At 41.0% G+C, this 19,467-nt stretch overlaps 1 long non-coding RNA gene across 2 annotated transcripts in view; it reads left to right on the top strand.

Moving 5' to 3' along the window:
* The window catches only part of LOC103392182 (uncharacterized), a 152,439-nt gene that overhangs the window by 98,150 nt on the left and 34,822 nt on the right, over positions 1–19,467 (top strand). For both annotated transcript variants that reach the window (XR_003052119.1, XR_522873.3), the window contains exon 10: positions 6,001–6,091. This is a non-coding gene — a long non-coding RNA (uncharacterized LOC103392182). The remainder of the gene's footprint in view (positions 1–6,000; positions 6,092–19,467) is intronic.

Below are 19,467 nucleotides of genomic sequence, written 5' to 3'. Positions count from 1 at the left end.
TCAGCAGACTTTGCTCTTCCTTGAATTGTGGTCCTTCTGAAAAACTGTTGAATTTAACTGTGCTGATATTTAAAACTTTATTAATCGGAGAAACTACTTCTACTGCTAATCAGGAGTTGTTGTGTTCTGTTTTGCTGACCGTTGTAATACAGGCCAGTAACATACTACAGAGATACGCTCACAGTATTACGGTGACAAATTAGTGCTGTCAGCAGCTTTTGTGACAGTGTCTGTTTATAATGGACGTGTTTGAGGGCTTCATTCACACTGGCAGTAATCCGTATATCCCTCTGTCCAACCAGCGTCTCCAATTCCAGCACCGGTATTCCCGCACATGCATAAGATTGACCTCACATTAACCCAGATACATTTGATCTTTAAGATCCATAAATTGGCTTTTGTCATTACCATAGGTTAATTACTGAGATTTGCTCTGTATCGTTGTTACACTCAGATTGCAGTAAAAAAAAAAAAGCAGCGCACAAAAGCTATTCACACCGGCGGCCCGAGAGCATTGTTTTTGAATCCTTCTTTTCCTGACGGCTGATTTGTTTGCCTTGCTTCTATTATTAGAGCATTAGCGAGCAGTACCTTTGATACACTTCGATTCTGCTGAGCTGGGTCCAAACCTTGCCCTTCCTGTCATTCTCCCTCTTGTACGTAATGTGAAAAGATGTGAATCTAGGTGAAGAATGCTGCAGGTTCCACGTGCTAACATGAGGAGAACACCAAACTGAGTCCAACTTTGAGCCTTCTCAGAGTGAAGTGAAAGACAAACCGCCTCATACAGTGTGTTTTATATGCAGATTATATATAAAGTTATTGATCAGGATTATTTATTATTATTTATTTTATTAATTTCCAAAACCATTTACATCATCTCTAAAAGAATCATCGAACTTTGATCTGACATAATTAAGCCCTACTATTAATTAAGTTCCAAAGATGATGATAATTAGAATAATTAACATGATTTCAATTTTTCAAATTTCAAATGTTTGACTCTAATCTATCTATCTAAACACAGTTTATAACCAAATTATTATCTTAGTTTAGATCAGATTAGATTAGATTAGATAAGGTAGAATGTTCAGTAACAAATGTATTGCAATGTATAGTCAAATATATATTTTACTTTCAGTTGTTCAAGTGAGTAGATTAATTTACATAGGTTAAATTTACATAGATTAAATTAGACTGCATTAGATTAAATGTGATTAAATGACATTTGATTAGTTTTCATTAGATTAAACCGTATTAGATTGAGGTTAAATTACACGAGCTAACACTGAACTCATCGTTGTTATTTCTATGGAAAGACACCTTTATGGTTGAGGACATTTTTCGTGTCCCACATAGGAGGGTTCTTTGAGGTTTAAAAGATAAGATTAGAATTTGAGTCAGATTAGAGTCAGGGCAAGGATTAAGACTGGGAATATATTTGCAATGGTTAAGGTCGGAGAACTCAAGATTGAAGAGGAGGTTGTTTTCAGAAACTGAATGAATAAATCTTTTTACTGCAGTGATAAAAAACAAGTGCTAAAAACCATCTATGGCAACTTTTTTTGCTTTTTCTCTAATGAAACATAAAATACATTTTTGGACTTAAAAATCCAAAAATGTCTCACTGTGTTGAAGTGGTCCAGTTTTAATTCCTCCGTAATGACTGTCTCTCTCTTTTATACCATCCAGGACGAACTAGTGTCTGTAATTATGGCCGAGTTGGAAATGAAAATGATGGAGCCCGCAGTGAAACATATTTCTAAAATATTGCAGAGACACGGGCCTGTCTTTCCTCTGCTTTTACCTGGTTCTACCTTTTTAACTAGGGAAATAAAATTCTGGATGATGACGAAAAAAATTGCAAATGAAATTTACTGAAGAAGTCATTAAAACGTCTGCAGCCGCACTTTACTGTCGCGTGGCGCTGCAGCGGTGAGAGTGCGGCTGAACAACTCCCAGTGGAAACATTCAATCAATGCAGTTTCCATGCCACTGGGGTTTAACAATACAGAGGTATATCTGGAGCCTGTTGTTAGTCCAAGCCATTTCAGTGCAGTGTGACAGAAAATATGGATTACCTGTAAACCAGGATCCAGCTCCTGACAGGTCTCTGGAAGTGAGACCTACTGCACGACTAAATGAGCGGTGGCCTCGCTGTAAGGGCTTGTGTGGGAGTGTGTGTCAACACCACTTTCTAATTTCTAAATTAAACACATTTTTCTGATACAGCAAACACAGAAGAGACAAATTCATAAGAATTTCTCATCATTTCTGATATGAAGTGTCTATGTTGTTCTGCATTTAACCGGCTCCAAGTGTGTGTGCTGAAGTTTTAGACAGAAAAGTAACTTTTTATCACTTTTTCACCATATTTTTTGTTTCTGTTTCTGCCGTGGAAAACATCAGCAGAGACCAGGATCTAACTGGTCCATCCATGAACCATCGTTCTTGTTGTAGCAAAGGACCAGCCTTAAGGACACACTGTTTTACACCAACAGCAGTTGGATAGCATTAATATGCATGTATAGTTTAAAAAAAAGGTGGTTTTCACCATGAACCTGGACAGAGTGNATGAATGTGGAACATGAACTACATTAAGGCCTTTTTTCACCGTGTCAAGTTCAACAAACAAGAACCAAAGCCAAGGTGAATGATAATTGACCCCCCCCCCCTTTAGACCCCATTAGACCTCAGCTACAGACGTGGGGTCCCATATGTTGATCTCCGGCCACTGTCCGACCTCTGAGTCCGACACCGGGTGAATAATGCAAATGCACACGTTTTGTAGCAGGTTGTAAAGCTTCTCATCTCTTTCACACAGGTGAATTATTATGGGATGGCGCCCTGCGTTTCAGAGCTTCATCGGCAACAAGCTGTCACTGTAATAAGAGGAGTCTCCTTGTAGCAGACGTCTTAAACCTTAGCGAAACGTGTTTAAAGTGCGGAGGCCTCTGACAGTCTGATGACACGTTCTGCTGAAATCCGACTAATTAGGAGAGTTTTTGATTTGGAACTTCTGCTCTTAAGTAAAGAAGCACGTATACGTGCTGTATGTCCTTCTATAGCAGGAGAGCATCGTGATGACGCTGTGTAATTGGTGGACGCCGTGGCAGTAGTGCCAGAGGTTTAGACACATTGTACAAAAGTGATGGGTTGAAGTCCAACGCATACTGCGTGAGTATATAATACCTGTGTGTGTATGAGTGTGTGAATAATACTTTTGTATGGATTAACTCGTTGGCGTGGGGTGAGTGTGAAATGATTGGATAAAAATAAAATCGTTTTCATTTTTTTCAGTTTCTGTGGGAGACGGAACAGTAACACAACAGCAGAAATACATTTTTAAATGATTTATAAATCAATAATAATAATAATAATGAAACTTTTTGCACATGTAAAAATAAGTACAAAAAATGAGTATCTACCTTTGAGGAGATTCGACTCTGTAGTTGAAGATCTACTGGTGCAGACGTTTTAGCAGAGTCAAAGAGAAATGTAAGGTAATAACAAATGCAGTTTGAAACTGATCAGAGTTCCATTTATTTCTACCATTCTTCCTTCATTTCAAAGAGAGCCGTAGCTTCTCCTTCACAACAATCCTCACCACTTCATTCGGAATGAGACGCAGCTCACACCAAACGTCTTTAAATTCCCTGCAGTCCAAAAAGGCCCCTGATTGGTTCCCAGAAATGTTATCCTCCCGTACTTTATGAAGCTGAATGCATTGTTGTATTTGACGCCGGCTTTTTAATTTCTCTATCTGTCCACACAGTTGGTGTTTTTATTGCTATTAATTTATCGCGGGGCGTTTTGTCTGCTCGGCCACTTGCATTTATAGAGTAATAAGGGAATGTATTTAATGCACTCTGCTTTCCGTCGCAGTATGAATTGTTAGCATGAATCAAGGGAGTTGATTAAACCCCACTGTCCCGGGCTTTTAAGTCTGCTTAATTTCACAGCATCTATAAATAAAGCAATTATTTTGTTAGGCCCACTGTCACAGTGGAGGCCTCCTATGTTTGCCTGTGGCTCTGACCATTGTATATGAAGACTTGTTCACAGACTCATTGTGCCGTCGGAGTTATCTTCAGCTTTAATCCATGTCTAGTGTGAACGCGTTCTTTGAAGAAACTGTTGTTGTTGTTTTTTTCCGTCACAAATCTCAGATTATTAGGGAATTGTATATTGAATCTTCTAATAAAACACTTAAAGCCACAGCGTTTGAACACATACAGTATTTTTGTGTACAGTTTAATCTACAGATTGTTGTGTCTGGCCACGTGGGATGCTGCGACGCTAACTCCTCAAAAGCATAAATAGGGAATTTCTCAAGACTGAGTGTGTGGGAGGGCTTATCCACGCGTCTGCTGCCAGTTACAGCACTGGAGGATTCTGGGTAGAGTGGCTTTACGCCTTTATTTCTAATCTTCATTGTCCACATGTAGTACAGACCCTCGTCCTGATCCTGACCAAAGCCAGCTGGTGTGATCACTCTGACTTCCCATTAAAACACATTTCAGCGTCCGGGTTATGTCGGCCTCAACTTCCTGTTTTGTTTTTTTTTTTACTTTCTTTTTCCTTCCAGTCTATTTTTAGTAAAACACATAAGGACAAGAGGTCGCTCACATTTTGCCATTTGGCTTCAAAATTGCCTCAGAAAAAAACTCCTTTGTGTACACATGGAAATGGCAGTGTGTATAATCATGCATGCTGGAGGACCTAAATGCATCGTAATTAGAAAATAATGGGCTGCTCTTCATGGATGGGAGGTTTCTACTTAACATTTTCCTTCGCAGCAAATGGGCTAAAGTCGAAATCAACCTGGACAGAGGTGGTCAGGCTGCGGTGTGGAAGTTGATCTGTTAAAGAAGGTGGACCGAGCACACGGAGGTGTAATGGCCGTGCTGTGTCTATTAAGGCTAACAGCTCCCGTCTCCTTCAAGGCGGTCATTTAGTGGTGCTGCTCATTCAGCCTAATCAATGGTTGAAACCGCAGCGAACCATTAAATAAAAAAGGGTCCGGAGACGAGGTGCTTCTGATTGGGGTTAATTGGATGTAATTGGAATTTATACTGTACAGTGGACGACTCATTAAGAACACATTTAAAAATAATGTCATCTGAGCTCAGGTCATTTAACCATTTTTACACTGAAAAGGTATCAGGCAGGTCTGGAAATAAATGGCATGGCTGGTGGAAGTCTACATGAATGCCTTGGGAATGCGTTTGTGCGTGCGTTTGTGTGTGCAACACAGGGAGAAATGTCACTTATTCACCTGGTGTGGCTTCAACTCTGTGAAAAGAAGGAAAACCAAGAGAATTTATTTACAAAGTCCTAACATCAGCTGACCTCATCGGCAAAAAGAACATCCACCTAAACTGGTCCAGAAATGAAAAACACACACAGGTTGCATTACATTTTTAACAAAGTTCTATAGTTCAAGATTACCAAGTATGGCAGATAGAGAAATGTATGTTATTACGTTTAATCGTAAGCCTCACCTAGATATTCTGTATCATTTTTAGATTCACATGCTCAAAATGTCCTTACCAGTGCTATGCAACATGATCTATTGCTTATATTTTTGCTGAACACTCTGTTGTTGAAGCTTACATTTTGGAGCAGTTACATCAGTAGGCCAGAATAAACTGATAAATATATACGGTAGAAATTTAGTGAAAGTTTTTCATTTGTTTTTGTTGTTTGTTTGTTTTGGGTTTTTTGGGGGGTTTTTTGGAACATCTAAGACTATGGCAGTTTATCTGTTAGCGTTTACAATTGGCTCATGTTTTTATAATATGGTAAAAAAAACTGCAGTTTTAACTTGTACTGATTAGTCTATAATCACGGTTTCACTTACTGTGTACTGATGAATATTCCTGTATATCTATAATACTGCTTTTCCACCAAATTAACACAGATGACTTCCTGAATAATTGAAGATTATTTTCCTTCCCCCTTTTTTTTTTGCTGAATCTATATGATTTGTGTCCGTAGTTTGCAGCGTCCTGTGCAGGACGGCGTCTGGGAGCCCCCGGTGCCGTGAGACGAGCTCAGGCGGCTGGATTTCAACGCTAATCTGTTTGATGTAAGTGAATTTTGGTTCTAATTCATGGGCTCGCACTGTATAACAATCCAGAATCAGCAACACACGGTCCATAACTTCAAGAGGAGGCAGAGACAGAGTGTGGGATGAGAGAGGACGGGGGAGAGGGGGAGGAGGGTGAAGATGGTGTTTAACTGGAAGACAGTATGTTTTATCAGTCACTGGCACCATTTAGCTGACAAAAATGAGCCACCCAGCTCTGGGAATAGGGCCTAGGCACCGGGTGTTCACCAAATCCTCCCAAGAAGAATATCAGCACTGCTCACATGCTGCTGCCTGATATCCAGTGCCGTCGCTGAAAACTATCTCCATTGTCCAGTTTGATTGCCTGAATCAAACTGATTTACTGCAAATCCATCTGAGCTTTGATAAATCTATTACAGTTTCATTTCGCTGATTTCATTAACGTGAATAAAACCAGCCATGCTTTCTGCATAACTGCCTTTTAATGGCTTGGCCCTGTCACCTGCCTCAGTATTAATCCCTCTGACTTATTGCTCCGCAGAGGGAATGAGTAATGGGTATTTGAATGTGATCAGCACAGTACAATGCAATTAAGGAACCAGTACTGTTCTGTGCCTTTAATCCTGAACTAATTTGAATTGCAGTTTGATAGCACTGTGAATCCTGCATAATTATGTAGGGTGCATATTAAACTCTGTGACAAACCGCAGAGGCCTTTAACTAGCCCTGCCACGGGGAGAGAGCCGCGGTGAGGTGGCCAACCACAGCTCCCTGCAAGTCTCAATTACCACCATCTTGGCTGACAGGTGAAAGCTGGGGAGGGCATCCTGTGAAAATGGTTGACACTGATGTCTCTCTTTTTGTCCCCAACCTCAACAATTATGTACAAGTGTCACTTTAGCCTCAAAGAGCAGTTAGAGCACGTGTGAATCAGAGAAAGGCCTCGGAATCGGTCAGTGAGAAGAAACTATAAAGGGTTTTTTTTTTTTTTCATATTTCTATATTACCATTGAATCCAGTTGTTCTACTGTCTGATCATGAAAAGTCATTTGTGCCAAAGCTGTGAGGTGGAAATAAGCAACAAGTTTCTTCTTCAGTGCTTTATTTCCAATAGAATAAAATTAATTTGTCCATTTGGAATCACATTAGCTAAAAATATAATATGGGTGTTAAGTTAATGAATTCATTAATTTCTAATTCAAATTTCTAAATATTTACAAAACTGTTTGTTGTGTAATAATAATAATAATAATAATAATAATAATAATAATAGTAGTAGTAGTAGTAAGCCACCAGCTGTGTACAGTCTCACTGCCCTCTGTCTGTGTTTTTAATTTTTTTCCCTTACTCCACCAGCTGTGTACAGTTGCTCACTACCCTCTCTCTGTGTTTTTAATTTTTTTCCCTTACTTAGATTTACAAAAGAAATCCTCGGTTCATTTAGGTCCTAAGTTAGTTCATTGTTGTGGTATAATAATAGATGAGGGAAGTTCATTTAGGTCCTAAGTTAGTTGTTGTGGTATAATAATAGATGAGGGAAACAGCTGTGATCCAGTTAAAATCTGTCACAAACATTCGAAAGTTAGTTATCGTAATGTCCATGGGGGGAGGGGGAGGATCAGGTCGCAGAAAGACTCACTAGTGTAAATAATAAATATGACTTTGTGATGGGACAGGATGCAGTTTTAGGGTTATTGTTTTTAGGGTTGTTGTTTTTTTTAAATTTGTTGTCACACCGGTGTCCGTTCCGATTCTTATTTGAATATCATAATAAAAACACGGGGGGCCCACGGTGACATTGATGGAGTGTCAAGACTTTGAGAGAGCACGAAATGTGAGACAGCGGTGCAGAGAGACACTGCGAAAATCTGTAATAAATTCTTCTATCAGGAGCGATGTCATGTACCACGTGTGGTCTAACCTGAGCACATTTCACGCCGCCTTATAATATTCTTAGCTGTGAGCCGTTCTGCTTCACACAAGATTGAACCGCGGAGCAGTCAGAGGAGGGATGAGGTGAGGAGTGAGGAGATGTTGAGAGAGAGACAGACAGAGGGGAGAAGAAGAGGAAGAAGAGGAAGAAGACACAGAGGGGGCTGCTGGCTAAATTAAGCCATTGTGACTCAAAATCCTCCTTTAATAAGGTTCATGCTGTCTACAACTTCATCATTTTCTCCTGAATGATAATTACTTTATTCAATCATGTTCAAGGTTTTAGTGAAAGCTAGCATTGATTGATTAACTTCAATTACCATGCTTGCATTTGCATAGATAAAAACTGCTTTTCAATTTGTGAGTGGCACGCGGGTGGAAACCCTGCCTTGATATTTGCATTTCAATGTGAACGGTGAAGGATAAAGGTGGGAGTGGGGTCTGATCACTGCTAAGCCCTTTCTGGTCGGCTGCTCCAGCATCTATTTTTCCATAAACACCCTTTGTTATGGTGTTGGTTTGTTCCCTCCACGCAGAGAGAGCCAGCGGAGAGCTCTGTTTGCAGGCTGGCTTGACGGCTCTGTTGGGGGATTAGGCTGCGTTGCACTACAACTCAGCGGAGAGCTTAGGTGAGCTCAGGCTGCAGCAGTGTGCGCCTGTGCCACCACGGCGAGCGAGGATGAATAGACAACTGTTGGTGGAAATTTCACACTTCAAAGCATTGAACGTGGCCGTGTACTTATGTGTAGGGAGTGACTGAGCTAATGAAGATGCACATGTGTACAGAGCGGGAGGCAGTGGGAGATAATTACGATCACCACGTCGACTATCAGTCATCGTCAACCAGAGTGGAAGAACGCCGTCCATCCTGACACACGTGTCTCCACGTTTCTGATTTATTTCAAATCCTTGAACTTGTGTCAAGTCCTTCTCATCTCAGCTCAGACACAAACATTTCTTTTTTCTTTCTGGGAACAAACTTTCCTACATCTCATCGAAAAGAAGAAGAGGAATTTTTTTTTCTTTTTTCTTCTGCTTTTTAAGTGATAATGGAAAATCCAAAAGATACTCGTAACCACATCACTGTAATTGGACGGTATGAGCACTATACTGTGAAAAAAAAAAAAAAAAAGATCACCGAGAGCTAAAAAAGAAAACTAATGAGAGGAAGTGACTTTGTAATGTATAGAATTTTCAATTCCTGCTCCTGTCCGTGAGGGCACACTGCCGTACAGTGAGTGAAACCACAGCTGTGCCACTTATGCACCAGTACTGGGATCACTGTCACCTTTGTCTGCATATTTTCTCTTTGATTAATGTCATCCAAATGCTGTGTCTTCCGATTGAGGACCCAGTTCATTTGCATGATTTTTTGTACATGGTGCAAATTTGGGGATAAATTAGTCAGTCTCCCATCTTTGTTGGCATGGCACTGAGGGAGGGTTTTTTTTATTATTTATTATTATTTAAGGAACGCAGTCTCAGAGCATTACTGCCACAGAACTACACCTGTGAGACATGCTTATCATTAACACAGCCATAATGACCTTATTTACTTTCATATAAAGGACGGAAATTAGCATTAGCATGTCCTAGATGAACATGGAGTTAATAATTTGTTAACTGGAGAGGTTAAACAGCAGCTCCAACGCGGTTTAATTCCAGCACGATGTCGATGTCTTTAAAACATATTCCGGTGCATCCCCTACTTCTGCCCTGGAGGGGAAATCCCAGATGGTGGGCTATGATTAGGTTCACTTAGCTGTTTAGAAATGAGCATCTGGAAACACAGGTTGAATTAACCACCACTGGGCCCTTCATTCTGTCTAAATGAGTGTCATTCAATTAATCTAATTATTAGGCATGCAAAAACTCAGCCACTAATAGATTCTTATTACAGCGTCATTATCATCACTTCCACACAAGTGCCCACATTTCTGAACATGTGCTGCTCACAGGCTGACGCTGCCTCCCGTTCCTCACCCGTGCTTTGACTCACCTGCAAATAAGTTTGTGAAAACACCATCAAACTTGTTTTTTTTTTAAATGATCTCATTTGCATTTTGCCGGGAACATCGGAGTGTTCTCATTTCTGGTTCTCTCGGCTGCAGAGCCCATGCTGGTTTTTATTTTTCTCATGTAATCAGTGGTTGATTTAGACCTGGAACACCAGCTGAATGAAATGAGCTATTTGGGAGAGGTGAAAACAAGAAGCAGCGTCAGGGAGCAGGGCCGAGGGCCACTTAATTATAACATGGTAAAATGCACCTCAGAGGCATCATTAGGAGGAAATGCATAGGCTGCTTTGGAGGAAAAATCATGTTATAGCTCCGGATTTCAGACGAATCGACTCTTAGAGCAATTAGAAGTGGGAAAAGTGACAATCACGTTAGATGGGAGCTATTTCAGAACAACTTAGCCCGGTCCTGTCTGGGACTCCTGTGGCTATTTCTGCTACATTGGCTGCAAACAATGAGCGCTGGATCCGGTGGATTTTGAAGACGTCGTCTTCCTGTCACTTCACTCTGTCTGACATAATGGACGGACGGAACAGATGATCACTGTCAGCTCCCTGTCAGCTCCTCCTTTCAAATGGATCATGTGATGCCATTCTGAAGTGGCCCATGTCGCGTGTGCCTCTCTCTCCCCCCTCCGTGGCCCCCCCACCCATCTCTCTGGAGCCCCCACTGCCCGGAAGGACTCTCTCCCCAGGCTGGAGTGGCTCCTGCTGGGACTGCTGAGCCGAGGCTGAGGGGAGGAGGGACGGAGGGAGGGAGACAGGGGTTACACAGACCAGGAGAACATTGTCAACAGTCCTCAACCTCCCCCATCACCCTCCACCCCATCCTACTCTATAACCCCTGTTCCTGCGTACCCTCCCCCACCTATAGATATACTCTCAGCTGTGTGTGTGTGTGTGTCTGGTATAGCTATACTTTGGGGGACATTTTTGGGGGAAAACTCTTGTTGTGGGGACACTTTGTGGGTCAGGGGGGAATTATGAGGAATAAGAAATAGTTTTTAAGGTAGGATGAAATTAAGGCGTTTAATTGTAATAGGTGAAGGTAAGGTGTGTGTGTGTGTGTGTGTGTGTGTCACAGGGGGCTGTGAGTTTTTGTATATATGTGTGTGTGTGTGTAAATGACAGATTGAGTAAACACATGCCAGGATAGGATTAACCTCACAAGCTAAAACATCAGGGGAAGACGTCAACAATAAATGTCAAATACAGCAGAAAGATAATCATACAGGGGAAACACGGAGAAGAATTTCTATCTGTCATCGATTTCATTACCAGCCTCTTAAAATAAAACCAGCTCAGATGTGAAGCCGTGGATCTCAGTCCTGGAATCTGGATTCAAAAAGTGTCTTCTGTCTCTTGTTTGTTTTAATCTGTTCATTTTTTAGTGTCTGATTTTTATTATCTTTTTTTCTTATTCCAATCACCTGAACACACTCCGTCCGCCCTCACGTCGCCCTCTGTCGGCTCGGACCCTCCGCCTGTAATGAAAACGCCCGGGCAACTTAATTCACAAAGAGATACCAATTTCTTCTCAGCAAGAGATATATCAAGGACGTTAAACAAAGCAAACAGCTGCGTGGAATTTCTTATGGCACCAAGCTAAGCCTTCAATTTGAGCGTCCCCTCAGAAGGAGGCAGAAGTTAGCTTAAAATATTCTGCGGGTAGAAAGGAAAGGTGCATTGTGTTATCAGGAGAGTCTGTTTACCTAGTGAATCTACATATGGCTATCTAATATCTTTGTGCCATTGAGCAGGTTGGATCCTGGAGTCCCAGGGGTTTGAAGGCTGGGATTATGCATGGCGGGGGTTGAACTATTGCCCCTGTGTGATTGAAAGACCTCCGCCAGCTTAGACCCTGTTTATTGTACATTTGCATCGCTCTCTTCCACCAGGCGGCTGCGGACCATCAGTGGTCGAGCAGCTCATATCTGAGCCGCTGTAATTCGGTTTCCTCCGGATCCCCCTCGTGCCTCCCAGGCTGAGAGAGAGGCGGGGAGTTTATATGCAATCATTTAGTCTGATTGACCAGAATGAGCTCTGATCAATATCCTGCTCCAGACCCTGAGTTTGTGTTTTAACCCTCGATTCACCCTGGTGATCAGGATGAAACGTGAAAACATCGTGTTTTTAATATGACATCGTTTGGACGTGTAGAACAAAAATCATCGTTCAGATTTTTTTTTTTTCTGAGACAACATTGAAGTGCGTCCCGTGTGTCAATCACAGGCTTTCTGAGACATCTTCTACAAAGTGAAGAGCAGATCTATTAACAGCGTTAATTGCATTTGGATCTATGCCCTAAAGTGGTCAAATATGTAATTTCACTAAATCATTCTAGTGAAAGGTTGACCTTAAGAAATGTAATTACACACCACACACCTGGGTTACACAGGAACCCACAAGGTCCACAACACAGGTACTGGTAAAGAAGCTATAATTACCAGGAAACAATTAGTCCATTGTCATCCCAGTTGACTACAGAGTCTTGATGCAAGTTTTTTTTCCCCACAAACAGACATTTACTAAAGTCTTTGTGCACATTCGTACTTTAACAGGAGTTAAATAAGTGTGATTTTTATTAAAGTTGTTTTTATCAGCCAAGAATGATATTTAATTTGTGAGGATCACAATGGCTGAGCCTGTTTTTTTAGGTATACAGTATGGAGGGCCATTAGTTCTACATGACCACGTGGAATTAAGTGTAACCTGGTATAAACACAAACCATTTATGAATTTTAATGGGCCCGCCCAGGCCTCATAACTATGCATGACTTCATACTTTCATAATTGACAGGAAATATGAACTAGGCCAAGGGTCACCTATTAGAACGGCTTTTCATTTAATTTTTTTGACAGCCCAATACACAGATGCGAGGTGGATTTCTGGGGCATTTTCATGTAGTGAACAGGAACATTTCTGGTGAGATCCAGCACCAATCCCCCGAGGCCAGGACCACTGTTCTTATAATTATACACCACCACGCTTTGTACTGGTGCAGCAGATCTCCCTTTGAGTCGTACACTGGTTCAACGTCTGTTAAATCTAATTCATTCTTGCCCGCCATGATCAAACAGAACATTTTAGTCGGGACATTTACATGTTCAGATACGTCGAGATCGTCCAGCTCAACTGGGGTTTTCGTGATTGAACCACAGAGAATGTTCTGGTTTACAAGGAAATCGTTTTATTATATAAGGTGAAACCAACATGTCCGTTTTACTAGGTTTCAATCTACTGTTATTAGACCGTCTCCGTTTTACACGTTGGCTGTTAGCAAGTTAGCTAGTAACAAACCATAAATCTGGCATGGAGCTAACTGAACATCAACACACTGTATATTTCATACGTTTATGTTGTTGTGATTAAGGCAGTCAGATACAAGCTATCCAACTGCACCGTTAGCGACTGTGAGTTCAACCGCCACTAATGCTATTGTTTCTTCCAAGGGGCATTTAGCTTGATGCTAACGCTATTAGTCCAGGACAAAACTAACCTAGTTTTTAATTCTGGATTTTTTAATGTTTCATTTACCCAAAAATTACATTTTACGTTTTTAGTAAATTTTGAAAATATTTAAAACGTAATTTATCTTGCATTTTGCAAAACAACAAATCAATTTGAACGTGTTTGAGCAAATTTTTAAACAGATCGATACCTTTAAAGAGTAATTAATGTATTTGATCAAATTTTAAAACAGATCGATACCTTTAAAGAGTAATGACGAAGTTCTTAGAACTTTTTGACTTACTGTCATACATGCAGGAGAAAAATTACAATTATTTTACCACATTATTTAATTGTGCTGGTATTTATTCAAAATTATTAACTGGAATACTCATCATTGTCACAGTCACAGTTTACATGCAATTGTAAAAAAAAATCGAATTCCTTCTCTCAGCAGCGTCAAGTGCATTGCAGACAAAATAGTGCTGTGTTGACAGGTGTGCTGCGCACACTTTCACCACCGCCACTCAGTAAAGTCAGCCATTACGTCTGAGTAGGCGTTGCCTTTTGGCCGAGTTCAGCTGTAGGTCAAGGTCCTTAACACCTCCTCTTACCAGTGCCGTTCTGTGGCAGAGAGGTGTTCACAAAAGAACAATATGCAGTGGGACTCTGAGGAATGTGGGCCCTGTCACCCCCCTTTTAGCACGAGCTAAAACTCATTGTATTCCTAAGATGTAAATCTACACCTCTGGGCTGTAAAAGTGTTACAAAGAGGGTTCTTGACTGAGTAAATTAACATTCATCCCACTCGCAATTAAGCAGACAGACTGACATTGTAGCTCCTACATCGCAGCAACACTGGGGGCTTTGTTGACATGGCGTCTGGACAGAGGAAAAATCAGAGGAAAATATTTTCAACTGAGTCATCGACTGAACATTGGTATCTGGAGACTGGAGTCTGAGTACAAAATGAGACGCTTCAGAGCCGCACAAACATTTCAGCGGCTGCTCCCTCCTGGAACTGTTTATCATTATTATGATCTTAGAGCACGAGCAGTAAAAAATGGCAAATCTATCAAATCAAATTTTCTGTCACCAGTTATTCATATTATTATTATACTGGCCAAAAAAAGAGAGAAGAGAGAGAGAGAAAAACATGCAAGTGTTTTATTTAGATTTGCCTCCAGAACACGTTTGTAAAGCGATTTTTTTTAGAAACAATGTTTTCCTAAATCCACGCGAGTTAACAAAAGCTAAAGAAAACACAAGTGAGAGCATGAATACATTAGCATCTGCTGCTTTAAATCCCAGAGAGTTACAGTAGTGGCATGTTTTGGTAAAAGGATATCATTAATCATGGGTATAATCAGATGACATCAGGTCATGGCCCACTAAGTGTGTTTTCCTCATTATGGTAATACGGAGGAGAGGGGTGTGTTTCCGCTATTTTTTTTCCCCTTTTATTTTGACACATTTTCATGACAGCCCACTCCTGATGTAAGGGAAGGGACAGATTAGGAGCGTGGACACAGCGCCCATCTCCCTCAGCAACTGTGGTCTGATAAATGGCAGCTAAAATCTGCAACACCACAACACACACACACACACACGCACAGACACACACAGACACGAAGCAGACTCTAGCTGTTGCTGCAAATACATAAATCAAATGTACACGTTTCCTATTAATATTATTTACAGTAGGAGTTCTGAATGAATTGATGGCCGTTGTTATGTGGAACAGATTCAGATAAAAGTCACCAAAAAACTTCAGCTCATGAATTCTCCAGTGCGTGTCTACGGCGGGAGAAAATAAACCCAGAGGCTATTTACTGTCTCCTTGATATATGAAGTTTGTGGTTTTGATTGTGTGTGATTATGTTCCGCCAGAGTGACCTTTAGTGGCAACCATATTGTAATATAATGAGGATGTGTCAGTCGGCAGTGGTACAGTGATGAGACGAGGCCAGGCGAGCGGCGTTTAGAGCATCGATCCACCGGCGCTGCGAGCGTAGAGAGGAATCTGAAATATTTCCAGCGCCTCCTTCTCTCAATATACAGGTGGATATGATCTCTCATTGAGCCGCACCGAGGCACTTGAGGCCGCCGCAGCCGCCACGTACAATAAGGCACCAGACAGAGGGACACGGACCCTCCTGTCTGTGATTAATGAGGAGCAGCACAGTCGGGCTGTTTCCCCCTCCATCATAGCTGCTGATAGAAATGAAAATAAAGCCTGCGCTGTGAAGTAACGGCGTTAATTTTTAAAATTAAATTCTCACAATTTATTCCTTCCAGTAAAGTATTACACGTTCCAGTATAATGTGTTACTGTGATTGTGGTGAGAATTGTACAATATTAATGATGATTAATGTGTGAGGGATGAAAGGTGTTGCAGCGACGGTGGCAGGAGAGAGCTGCGTTAGATTGATGTGCTGATGGATCCTCTTACCTCTACCTTCTCATTAACTCTGAACTGTGTAATATGACCTGGGAGAGATTTTCTCCTCCTACTTCAGCCCTAACACTGAGTCTCTAAGCCCTGCCTGCTAAGCCCTATCTCATAAAGCACAATTAAGTGGGCCAATCACACGGGCTTAAAGTTACTCCTCTGGTGCCGTAATTCCATAATTAACCAAAATACATCATCAGCAATGAATCAGCCCCGTGGATTTCAATCATAATCACGGTCAATCAAAACCCAGTAATTTGCTGTGACTTTTTACTTCAAGGAGTACTCGTTATGATTTGGACTAATAGGATTTAAAAATCAATATCATTTTTTTTTAAAGTCAGATTCAGGAAGTAAAAAAAAAAGTACAAAAAAGAGTAACAAATTTAATTCCGAGTGAACCTGTGGTCGAATGTGATCTGAGTATGTAGTGTATAGTTTATCTCTGGGGTCTGAGCCATAACTATGGGAGCAGAGCAGCAGTGAAACATTAATCACCAAAGTATTATGGCTCATATCCTTGGACAGCACATTAATTCAGGTGGCTATTAGGGCTGCCTCGCAGCCAACCTTCGAAAAAGGTCCACATTGAAATTCAGTTGACAGTGTACAGTGTACAGGAATCTAACTGTGGTGATACTGCATCCAAAATATAAGCAAAACAAATTGCAGATATAAATATGAGCGCTACGCGAGTGTATTTTAGGTGCAGTTACTGCAACATTACGAGAACAGTGGACCTAAGTGGCCGGTGGGTGTAATCACCCTCAACGGGAAGCGCAGTCTTTCCAGTATTCTGTGTCAGTAGAGACAGACACACTACCTGTAAATGGAAAATAAAAAAATAAATAAAAAAGTCTGAAGAAACACCAATTAGAAAGGCTCCCTCTCCTGCACTGCCTCAGAAAAGCCAGGCTCCACTAAAGGTCAGCCTGAAATTTGAATGACAGGGCCAAAGTCTTTTACTCATAATTTTTGTGTTTGCAATAGATTTCGGAGCAATTCACAGCCTTAAAGGCCTTAAGTGGAACAGCAATTAATTGTAATGAATAATCTGACAAATCTGGTTGACATATGGCCGCTAATACTCCTCCTTTCTAGAGGGAGCAGTGGAGGGATTAGATTACCTCAAATGAAATCTGGGAGCGCTGTGCCATCTGCATGTACAGGGGAAGGCAGTGCACGTAAAACAGGACGTGGGTGGAACTGGGGGTCTGCGCCCTGCTGCTCCACTTCCCTCAACATCACAAGCAACTGATTTGGGAATTGGACCTATGTGTGTGTGTGTTTCCTCAGCTTATTGAACCAGCTGCCTCTCATGGAGTAAAACGCAATAATGCTGCGGCATTGCCAAAATCGAACACACTGAGAAAGAGTAAACAAACATGACAGAAGTGATAAGTGCTGTGCAAACATATAAACAACAGCACCACGTTGAGCCATCTGAGCACCGGGACGCCATATCTTTATTAAAAAACACATTTAAGAGTAGGATGAATTACCGCGACACACGCACAGCTTCACATCTGCTGGATGTGTTGTCGACACAGTGTGATGTGGCTCTAGGACAAAAGAGACGACTGTAGTGAGGGGTCAGTGTAACAACGGTGGAGGCTTAGGATAAATTAGAGCTCAGCACGAGGGCAACTGGGTAATTGTTATTATATATTTGTAGTTGATACAGTGTTGGTATCGATCAGATTATTAACCAATCAAATGTTGTGATTTTAATCCTAATGAGAACAGTTACTAAGGTGCAGCTCTTTGATTGTGTGCTGCAGACACACCAACGTTCCCAGATGAAAGTGAAAGTGAACGGCTTTAAATAGAGCCGGTGAAACCAGAATAGCCCGGCCAGCAGCGCCGTGAAACAATGCATTGTTGGGAGTGTGCCACCGTATCAACAGAGCTGATAGGTGTAATGGCGTCACACTGTAAACTCCTGCTAAGAGCCTGATAAAGAGGCAGCAGAATTCTGCAGGATGTCTATTCACAGCCACATGACATAAAACTCTGGGCCAGTCCCAGAAACAACAGAGGGAAAAACTGTTTTCATCAGATTTTAGGTCCGTAAAACCCCAGAAGATAAACAGGTGTTAAAAGAAATGGTCACATGTTTTTATTGAACTTTGTTCCACAAAGAGCCAGATTCATGGGTCAAATTCTGCTGTATTCTCCAGCACAAGTATTTTGATTTTAAATTTCTAATATAACTAATTTTGTTCTGTTCTCCGTGTTCTGGTGCATTGTTTAAAAATGGTTTTAAACAGGAAGTTATTTCCTACTGTTACATGGATTTAAGTGCTGAGTCTGGTTATTCTGAGAGGCTGCTTGGTCTTATGGACATTGTGACATTGTGTGTGAATTTTAACTAAATCCTACAGTAAGGATAGAAAAAAAGAATAAATAAAACCTAGTTAAATATAACCTTATCATACGTTTATAATATAGACCAATACATATAGGTTTACATGAAAAAAAATGCTGATTAATATAGCAATTTAATAAATTAACTAATATCCATTGCAGGATATTTTTTATTGAATATCATAAAATAACACAAATGGAAAGGCATTTTATTCAAATGTATTCCGCTCGTCCTAATCAGTAAATAAATACAGAACATTTAATCATTTTAAGGCTTTTTGGCTCTGGTCATTAGATTTATTATGGGCTATATTAACTGTGGGCTATATTAACTGTTGAGGTGACTGTAGGCCTGAAGTGCATTCTGTGCAAAGGTTTTTTAGGTGCAAAGGCAAAGGTTTTTTAGGTGCGTTTTTTAGGTGCATTACTGTCACCTACTGGGCTGGAGTGTGCAGCAGTAATTTTGATGCATACATTATATTATATGCAGTGCATGTTTCACCCAAAGACACTTCATATCTGGAGACTTTCCAGGACATTTGTCCTCATGATCTGGTTGTTTGTAACGAGGCAACGAGCTGTTAATGCATCACAAAAAAAACCCCAGTTTGTAACGAGGCAACGAGCTGTTAGTGCATCACAAACAAACGTTTTCTACAAATGTAGTCATCTTGTGTGTTTGAAGTAACTCAGTGAGTGGAGGTGGAGATCTAAGACGTTGCATCTGCTCACGTTTGCCTAAGCAGTTTTAACGTGACAAAAAAACTCACAGAGAAAGACGCAGACCAATCACCACGTCCGAAGGCAGCAAGTGTCACTTTAGATATCAGCCACCACAGACTCCTTTATGATCATTACTTTAACCCCGGAGTAAGTGTGATACACAACATTAGATTGGCTCCATTTACTCCACCTGACAGAAAAAAACAAGAGTGAGTAATCGTTCTTTTCTTCTCCTAAATGCATTCTGGGTAGATAGTTCAGGAGCCAGCTCTGGTGCTTAATTGTAGGAGGTGAATAAAGAAGGTTTTCCATGAGGTGCTGCTGTGTGGCTAGCATAATTGCCAGGGAACAGGTCTTAATTTAAACCGGGGGTAATTATCATGCAGAGCATACCCACCCAGAATGTTTGCATAACTATCACAAGCGTTTTCATAAATGATGCTTTAATTAGT

The sequence above is a fragment of the Cynoglossus semilaevis genome, chromosome 16 (genome assembly GCF_000523025.1).
Source record: "Cynoglossus semilaevis isolate Cse_v1.0 chromosome 16, Cse_v1.0, whole genome shotgun sequence".
In the NCBI taxonomy this organism is placed as follows: Eukaryota; Metazoa; Chordata; class Actinopteri; order Pleuronectiformes; family Cynoglossidae; genus Cynoglossus; species Cynoglossus semilaevis.
This window is presented reverse-complemented; position numbering and strand designations above follow the sequence as displayed.